The sequence below is a fragment of the Manis pentadactyla genome, chromosome 14, assembly GCF_030020395.1.
Source record: "Manis pentadactyla isolate mManPen7 chromosome 14, mManPen7.hap1, whole genome shotgun sequence".
Classification (NCBI taxonomy): Eukaryota; Metazoa; Chordata; class Mammalia; order Pholidota; family Manidae; genus Manis; species Manis pentadactyla.
The window spans coordinates 52,209,325-52,219,244 of record NC_080032.1 but is presented as its reverse complement, the minus strand read 5'-3'; the positions used below and the strand labels follow the sequence as shown (position 1 = coordinate 52,219,244).

General features: G+C 45.0%; 1 protein-coding gene across 4 annotated transcripts in view; it reads right to left on the bottom strand.

Annotated features, from left to right (window-relative positions):
• COLQ (collagen like tail subunit of asymmetric acetylcholinesterase) overlaps window positions 1–9,307 on the bottom strand; it is a 77,552-nt gene extending 68,245 nt beyond the window's left edge. The window contains exons 1-2 of one of the 4 annotated variants that reach the window (XM_057491528.1): window positions 7,670–9,307; window positions 4,870–5,063 (exon numbers count right to left, since the gene is read on the bottom strand). The gene's annotated coding sequence lies outside the window, so the exon portion shown is untranslated. Of the gene's footprint in view, window positions 1–4,869; window positions 7,063–7,669 lie in introns of those variants that run through there. The other 3 variants (XM_036901000.2, XM_036900997.2, XM_057491529.1) reach the window with 3 other exon arrangements.
• Between the last annotated feature and the right edge of the window lie 613 nt (window positions 9,308–9,920).

The following is a 9,920-nucleotide window of genomic DNA, read 5'->3' as shown; positions in this document are numbered from 1 at the left end:
GTCACCTAGTCCCATTCACCTGTCCCGGTGATGGAAGTCACAGAAGTGACCAGCTGAAGAACTGCCCAGGTTACAGATCCATGAGCATGTGAAATGGTTGTTTTAAGCCACTAGGCTTGAGGATAATGTGTTAGGTAGCAACAGCTAACTGATACACAGTTTACAGAGAATCTTTTGGAAGCATAAAGAATATCCTTGGATTACATCCTAAATTAACAGGACAGCTTAAAGACAGGGTACCTCCACTTAGCTGCTCCCAAAATGTTGAACAGAAGGATCTGTGACTGTTCGATAAACCCAACCAGGAAATCCTCGGGCTTGCTCTTGTTCACTCTTGAAACCTACAACCCCTGCAGTGGGCTTCTGGTGGCTTGGAGAAGGTGCAGTCTACCTCAGAGAATTCCCTCAGCACACAGATTTTGCCACTGAGCATGCAGCTGGTACAAACCATGTCAGTATGTCCTCCCTGTGATACCTGCTGGTATTGTTTTTGAACTGCTTCTAAACCACCTTGTGTTGCTGTTTAAACTGTGCTCACATCCCTGAAGATGGAGGACTGTCCTATAGCTCTTTGTATTCTATGACAGTCCTCATCACCTAAAAGGTCCCAACAATGTCAATAATTTGATCAAGTCACACCACTGTGGGGTGGAAAAAAAAAATGCAAGAGGAAAGGGGTGTAAATTTATGCTCCAGCCACACTGAGCCACTTGCTTTTGCCGCACCTCTTTGCACTTTGGCATTTAGAGTTAGCTCTCACGAGCCTGGTACAAGAGGGAGCTTTGGTGAGTATGGTGAAAGAGAGGGAATGTGGTGCAACAGATGGCCACCACTCACACGGGAGGCTGAATGTACACATTCAGGCCACTGGGGGGGCAAGTCACTGCTTAAGTAAAGTTACTACAAGAACCTCTGCCTTTTGGGGAATGCCCCAGCACTGAGGTATTTATAAACACCCAATACTTATTAACAACCTTTTGTAAATTTCCATTTCCCATGTACCATGTACTTCATGAGTCTATTTCTTATGAGGTTATCCCAACTGAGGCAGAAGTTATCATCTTTCTTCAAACTCTCATGGAAGGGCTATGAATCTTTCAGAATCTAATAACACAGGCTGTTAGATTTGTCCAGAAGGAAATTATTTGATATTTGTGAAAGGCTTACATCAATAAAGCCAATCAAAATTACAGCCTTCCCTCTTAGGCCACAGAGGTAGGAGTGTATAGTGAAGAGGTAGGAGTGTGTAGTGAAGGACAATCTGTTGGTATCCATCAACATTTAACATGTGTATGTCATTTGACCCTGTAATTCTACAGAAATACTCATTCACCTGCACACTGGTTTAGGTGGAAGGATGTTCATTGCAGCCTCAGGTTGAAAATAGCCTAATTTTCCATGAATATGATATTGATTGACTAAATCATGGGACCTCTGGTCGATGAAACATACAGTCATTACAAAGAATTAGGTAGCCTTTGCAATGAATGATGCTGGAAGAATTAGTTTTCCATATGCAAAACAAGCAAGAATAAGCCTTAATCCTTACCTTGCTCCATACATAAAAATTTGCTCAAAATAGGTCATAGACCTAAAAGTAAGGGTTAAACTTCTGGAAGAAAGTGGGAGAAAAAAAATCTTATTTAAATGTAAAAGATTTAAATAAAAGTTGTATAAGGTGTACATGTCTTGATATACATGTATTTTTGAAATGATTATTAGTCAAGCTAATCAACATTTTCATCTCCTCATATAGTCAGCCTTTTTATCCTAGTGAGAACACTTCAGAATTACTCTCTTAGAACTCAGTCATCCTACATAACTGAAACTTGTGTCACTTCGCCAGCAGCTCCTCATTCCTCTCACTCACTCACCCCTCAGAATCATTTTACTTTCTGCTTCTATGAAAAACAAATTCTCCATTAGGACATAAAAAGCATGAACCATAATAGAAAAAAAATGTTAAGTTGGACTTCATCAAAAATTTTAAAATTCTCCTTTTCAAAATACAATGTTAAATTGAAAAGAAAAGCCAAAGATTGGGAGAAAATATTTGCAAAACACACATATGATAAGGGACACATATTCAGAATATATAAACAACTTCTGCAACTCAATAATAATGAAACAAACAACCCAATTAAAGAAATGGGCAAAAGGTATGAATACATACTCCACCAAAGAAGATAAATGAATGGCAAATAAGCACATGAAAAGATACTCTACCTCATTAGTCATTAGGAAAATGCAAATTAAAACCATAATGAAATCCCACTACATACTACCAGAATAGCTAAAATTAAAAGGATTGACAATTCCAAGTGTCAGTGAGGATATGGAACAACTAGAGCTCTCTCATTGTAGGAGCTCTACACTGTAGGAATGCAGAAGTGGAATAGCAGCCACTTTGAAAGACAGTTCTGGAGATGGCAGTTTCTTATAAAGTTAAATACTGTACTACATAACAATTCTACTCTTTGGTATTTATCCAAGAGAATTGAAACATGTACATGAATGTTCATAGCCACTTTATTTGTAATAGCCAAAAACTAGAAACAACCCAGATGGGATCGACTGGTGAATACATCACCAAATCATGTACAGTGCAATACTACACAGCAGTAAAAGGTAACAAGCTAGTGAAACAAGGCCACCACAAAAGGCTACATGCTGTGTAACTCCATTTGTATGGCATAAGGACAGAGAACACATCAGTGCTGCCAGGGGTTAGAGGCCCCAGAAGGGAGTGGGCTGCAGAGGGAACTCTTGGTGGTGATGGGAGTTTCTTTATCTTGATTGGAGTGCTTGTTTGTCTATGTTGTCAAAACTCATTACACTGTACTCTTAAAAAGGATGAGTCTTATTTTACGTAAATTTCCCCTCCATAAACTTGACTTTAAAAAATAAGACAAAGATAGTTCGCATTTATGCACGGAAGTGGTAGGTTGTCCATGGTATATCGCTGAGTGAAACTGGGAAGAAGCTGGAGTGCATCTGACCAAACATGCAAATCTGTTTATCAATTATTAATATGTGCAAACAGAAAAACCTACATTGATGTGCACTATACACTTGGACACAGAAGGATGTGGGGTGAAGAAAGGAGGGAAACTTTCCTTCTTAACATTAAACATATTTGTGTTACTGGAAATTTTTACAATGAGTATTATTTAATTTGTAATTCAAAAAGGTATTTTTTTTTTTTTTTACAAATTCAAGTTCTTGGCAATCTTAGGAGTAAAGAAGGAAGAAAAGAAAAAGGGCGTCTTTCCTGCATGTCCCTGCCTATGTGCTGAGAGCAGTAAACAGACCATTTTTGTTCCCTTTATTTTTTTTTTCTTATACTGTTTTCAAGTACACAACACAGTGGTTCACCAGTTATCCATATTATTAAATCCTCACCCACACTAGAGCAGTTGCTATCTGTCAACACAGGAAGAAGTTACAGAATCACTGACTATATCCTCCATGTTGTACTATTCTTCCTGTGCCCAACTTATATGATTGGGAATTTTTGTGCTGTTTTATCCCCCTCACTTTCCTCACCCATCTACCCCAAACCCTCCCCGATGGTAACCACCAGTCACTTCTCAGTGTCCATGAGAGACAGAAGGTTTTTTTCAATGGGTCCTGGCAGAGAACAGAGCTCTGAGCCAGGTCTTACTGGCCCAGAATTAACTGTGACTCAGTGATGCCAAAGTCCTGGCCACCTCCCGCTGGCAGCTGCCTCAGCAGGAGAGAGACAATACTGGGCAGCTGAGAAGCCCAGGGAAAGCCCCCTCCCCTATCCCCTGGCCACTCAAGCTTAAGTCAGAGCTGGTACTGACAGAGCCTCGCGATGCACAGGAAAGACCTGTCGGAGAACCAGGGAAACTAGTGAGTCTAAGGAACTCCTGAGACTCCTCCAGGCACCGAGCCCTTGGCACCTCCTCCAGGGCAGGGCACGTGGCTGTCCGCACTTCCAGAGAAGAGATCTGCACAGGGCTGGCTGTGAGTCACAATAATCTCACCCAGTGCAGGGTTTCCCATACTGTACTGGAGGTGTGTGAAAAGCAGACAGGTTCACATCAATTGAGAAACACTGCCTGTTTTATGTCCCTCTGGGAAATTTACAATATACACTTGACCCTTGAACAACACGTTTGAACTGTGCAGGTCCACTCAAATGTGGATTTTTTTTCAATAAACATCCTGGAAACTTTTTTGGAGATTTGTGACAATTTGAAAAAACATTTTTTTTCTTTTCTCTAGATTATATTATTGTAAGAATACAGTATATAATACATAGACAAAATATGTGTTAATTGACTATATTGTTGGTAAGGCTTCGGGTCAACAGTAGGCTATTAGTAGTTAAATTCTTGGAGAGTCAAAAGATATATGCAGATTTTCTCCCACACAGGGTGTCAACTGCATATTAGCATAACTAAGCCACTGGGGCCTCCTGCAGTAAAGAAATCTATTTACTTTGTTTTGGTTCCTAAAAAACATGTGACTCCCAGCCCCATTTTTATTTAATTCCCCCCTTTTTTATCTGTGCTTTATACAATAAACACGTTACTGTGTGCTAAAAAAAAATTATTTGTAGAGCTTTATTTTTTATAAAATTCTTTTTATCATTTAAAAATTTTGATGTTTACAAGGGAAGCAGTAGGACTAGATTTATAACTCCCATTTTGTAGATGAGAAAACTGAGGCTTAGGTGAGGTTCCAGGGATAGCAGTGGAGAATGTGGTGGGTGGAGTGATTTGGGGCAAGACCAGCCCTGAACCTGGCGGGCCAAGACACTGAGCCAGATACCATCTGTGCGCCCAGGTGTCAGGGCTGGACTTGCTCCCCTCTGGGAACATCAGGCCACCTCATTTTTACCTGGAACTGGATGAGAGAGGCTGTGGGTCCAAGAAGCATTCAGCTCAGCGTCTGCAAACCACAGTCTTGGCAGGAAGAGGGGAAGTCACAGCTCTGATGACAGGAAGTGGTGCTGGTGGTGGGGTGAGCAGCCCGGAGACGTCAGAGGGGCTCCCACGCTAGTGTAAGACGAGCCGAGACTGACAGTTCCTGGCCTGAAACCATGGGAAGGAAAGTATCCTGAATGCTGAGCAAATCCAGCTTCCTGTAGTTCCTTATTTCAAGGACCATAGAAATAAATGAGCTTAAAAAGATTGTTAAGCCACTCAAGGGCATGACAAATCTCAGGCCCCTCTCACAGGTGGGCTGGTGTGTTTGCCCCAGATTTCTGGGTGAACCCCAAAAAACTGGGTATACATTCACTTCACCCTCTTCTCGCCAGTCCAATGGCACATTGCCAGCTTACTCTTTCCTGTTTGTGCTTACCATGTGTTCACAGCTGAATTTTATTTTTATAGATTTATTGGAAGAATTTCACCACCTAACCCCGTAGTATCTCCCTACCCCAGCCCTATTCACCCACTCTATCACCTTCACCGCCACCCTAGCTGAAGACAAGGCTTCCTCTTGCATGGGGAGGAAGGGCCGCTTTGTAATTTGATTCAGCCCAAGGTAAAGACAAAGTTGTCATTTCCAAAGACTGGATCCAGTCTTTGTCTCACTGAAAGTGGAGATCAAGGGTAGGCGGCTGTGTTGTTTGGCAAGGCCTTAGAACAGGGCTGATCTGTTGCACTGATAGGCCAGTGCTGACCAAGACTCCAAAGAAAAGGGGAAATCGCACTGCCCTCGCACGGATAATGATGCACCTCCCCTCCCGCTGTGGGAAGGGAGCTGCTGAGAAGCCCTTTAGAATTTTAGGCACCCACCTAAGTGCCGGAGAAGGGCGCATACAGGTCCTACAGCCCACTGTTTTGGGATCCTCATTCCAATGAGGCCTTGTGAGTTGTACGGCCCATCCTGCAGGCTGTGTGGCAGCACAAAGCAAGCCCTGGCTAGGGCCTCAGAATGTTCCTTATTTAATTCACTCCTTAAAGTGCTCTACAAATACTCAGCCACAGGGGAAGGGCTACCTGCAACGCCAAAATATTTCCCTACACAAGCTGGGATGTAAACAGGTGATTATTTTTTTCAAGCACTATCAGGTTATCATGGATTATATGGCTACTTGTTTCCTTTATACAGAGTTATTGAACATAATTGCAATGTTTTACAACACATATGTGTCCTCAGGAAGCGGGTGGATAAGGTTAAACTGGAGAAGATGGAAACAGAAAAAGCGACTCAGGATGGTAAGAGAGAGATTAGAGGATTCATTCATTCATTCATTCACTCATCCAATGCACACTTACTGAATTCCTTCAGCAGCAGGCAAAGATCTAGAGTCGAATGTCTTGCCCTCAGGAACTTACACTCCAGGGAGCGTCTCAAGAATGACAAGAAGCGTACATAACAGCCCAGTAGTACTCAGTGTAAAGCAGAATAATGCAGAGATAATCACTCAGGAGAGCCCCCCAGAAGGGAGGTCAGAGGTAAGAGATGAGTTTTGACTGTTTTCAGGGAGAGATTCATGGAAGAGTCTGAGGCAATTCTGACCTTAAGGAATGAAAATACTGACACAACCATGATTCTTTAAACATCTATTGTGCTTGCACATATTTCATGAAAGCCTGACAGACACTCTGTGAGATAGGTGTTACTATCTCCACGTGACAGATGAAGAAACAGGCTGATAGAGTCAGGTTTGGAAATCTGCCCATGGCCACAGAACTGTAACACAAAACTGGCCGTGGGCCCCAACACCTGTGTTCTTTACACCACACTCCCCAGCCTCAGGCCAGACTGGGAATGGGGTAGCAGCTGAGGGAAGCTGCTCCGGCCAGAGCTCAGAGTGGGCATGAGCATGGCCCTTGGGGAGAGAGTCCCCAGATGGAAATGGAATGAGCTGAGCTTAGATGGAAGACTGGCAGATTTTGGCAGCCTGGAGCACCAGAAGGTTACTTCTGAATGTCGATGGCTGGACACTGGGGGTATCTTGTATGTGCTCAGTGCATTCCAGCTCCTGCTTACGGTGGGAGCTGCCAGCAGGGACAATTCACCTTGTCCCCCAACCCCCAATCCCTGCTCCTCACCCCTCCCCTGGATGCCATGTGCCCACCCCTTCATGTCAAATCCTCCCCAGGCCCCCAAGTTTTGTTCCCTTCCCGATGAAGACTTTGCTGGGAGAGCTGAGTTCCCCCAGACCTTCCTTAGAGTTCTCTGACTTTCATTCTCGGCACGTGGGGAACACTGCACACGGTGGCAAGGGCACCACGGCTTAAAGTCAGACCGTGGCTAGTGAGGAAAACCTTCAGAGTTCCATAGAGATAATGCTCTCTTGTGGGATTCTGATGAGGTGAAAGAGATTAACCCTGAGTTTCCTTGGCCTAGGAGTAGCCACATCTCAGTGAGACAGGGACCATGGGTTTAGACAGAGCAGGGTGAGGGCCTCCGGAAAAACAAAGCAAGATAATTCATTGTGGGATTTGCTCTGGCCTGCTGGGGAGCCCAGCTTATTTTTCTGACTTTACCCAGGTGCTGCTTTTCTTCCTCCAGCCCTAATCAAGTGATTTGCAACCTGGGCAATTTAACAAGCAAGCCCAAAACAAGTAGTAAAAAGCAGGAAGGATTCCATCTTGAAAATAAGATTGCATTTTAAAACGCAATTAGTTAAAAATAAGTTTCTTAACATACTCTTTAACAAACAGACAATAATTCAGCCCACCTTGGGAGCAAAGCAGGCAGTCTTGAGTGATGTGCTCCCAGACCAGGAAGCTGCTATCCTGGGAGGAAATCAGAGCAGTAAATTTCTTGTAAATAACCCAGAAGACTAATAAGAAACTTAATGTCTCTTCAAAGATAAACATTTTGGGACCACTTAGCAGGTGTGCATCCCTAGCCCTTTGTCTCTCAACCACCTATAAAACCCCTAGACAACGCACCACCCTGGGGCTCTCTTGTCCACTCCTGGCGTGAGCGGGGAGCTCTGTCCTCTTGCTTTATTTCTAAATAAAAGCCTCTGCCTTGCTCTCCTACCTTGAGTGTTTGCAAAGTTCATTCTTCAACTCTGCAAACAAGAGCCCCAGCATCATCAGGACTCATCCCTCCCACTGCAGGACTTCTGACTAGGGTACCCCATGTTAAGCCTTAGCAGCCAAGTGGGAATCAGGGTCACTTTATTAACAACCAAGACAAATTCTGGTGAAGGCTGAGTTGGAGGATGTGGGTTAGGCCTGCAGGCTACAGAGGGTGGCCTGCTTCCCCCCCAAGGGATTGAGAGGTCCAGCCCTTCTCTGGGCTTCTGCCTGCTGCCCTGCAGGGACAAGAGTAAGGAGGAGGGACAGAGGCCAGCCTGGGTGAGCAGCCTTCAGAAAGCTTCCTGACCATGTGCACAGGAGAAAAGCAGGCAGTCTGGCCAAGGAGCTGATCTTTAAGGGGGAGTGGCCCCATCCTTGAGCAAACGGTCCAATGCGTGTCCTGGGTTCTGAGCAGTCAAACTGATAACTCCTTTTCTTTTGGAAGGCATGAGGACTTGGATTTAGAAGGGGGTGGCCCAGGGTGGAAGTGTAGGGAGAGGGGTTTCTTCTTCAACAGTATGGATTTGACATACCTCTTCTCAAATGCCTTAGTTAATGCTTGCCGCATAGTAGAAGCAATCTATACTACTCAGAAATCATACTGTTTGTGTATGCACTAATGTATGTATATTGCATGTAAATGTAAACATAGCTCTAGTCTGTGTTTTCAACCTTATAATAGTTATTTAGGTGCATATTTTATTTCTGTAAGTGGATTATTAACCCCTTGATCACAAGGCCTATACCTGCTTCATCATTTTATTTCCCTGTGTGTGAACTCTGATACATAGCAAGCCTTCACTAAGTGTTGAATTTCTGAATTGATTTACATGGTTCAGGCAAGACAGATAAACTACATTGCAATATATCCAAAACCTTGCTCTTTAGACTATTTCAGCCCGGATCAGGATTCCGTTTGCAAAGTCTCAGAGCACCATGCCAACAGAACCATGAGTGGGCAGCTGCAGAGGCCTTAGCTTCCAACAAAATGTCGCCCGTAAGGCACCCTGCCCACAGCCTGGACCGCGACCGGAGGCTGCGGAGGCCCCTCTGAGCCCTGGCGGCTGGGTGAGCGCCTCGGCCCCACCGGCAGCCCGCACCCCAGGCTCTCTAGGCCGCCAGACCCCGCCCACCTCAGGGATCCATCGCCCAGCTCGGGCTTCAGGAAGTGTGATGCGCCAGCTGTTGATAAAACAGTCCTGCGAAGGAAGAAGCCAGCGCACCCTCCGTCGCAGCCTGTGGTTTCCCCCGCGCTGCCCGGAGCACGCGCCCCCCAGCGTGTTTGTTCGCCCCGGCGCCCTAGCGAACACGGCAGCCGGCGCTGCCTGCACGTCGGAGTGCTTCCTCACAGGTCTGGGGCTGCGAGTCCACGCATGCCTGGGCAGGAGGACCATGGGCCAAGTTTTCTCCCTTAGATGCCTGAAGCTAAAAACCTAAGCCTCTGGGGTAAACAGTCTGACTTTACCTGCCTCAGGTCACAGAGGGCTCCCTAAGACAGGTTCTGTTTCTAACGCAGAATGTCTTGGAAGCTGTTGGGGATTTGCTTTGCTTCTGTTTGCAGGCGCTGCCGCTGGTCCACAGACCACACAGTGAGAGCCACTGGCCTAAGGGTTCAGTTAGCAAAATGAGTGTTGCCTGCGGCGATCGAGTTATTGGGGCATACTTACCCAGATGACCGTTTTCAGCAGGGAATTTGTGCACAGGAGAAACACACAAGCTCCCGGCAACTGTCCTTTGAGCAGCATTGGTCTGAGCTCTGGTCTTCTCCCTGTGATCCCCTTCCTTCTAGACATCACATTCTCCCTAAAAGCACATATAACCATATTTTCAGATTTTCATTTGTAATTATGTTTCACTTTACTGGTGCATAAATTATCAGAATTGAGGCATCCAGGAAGA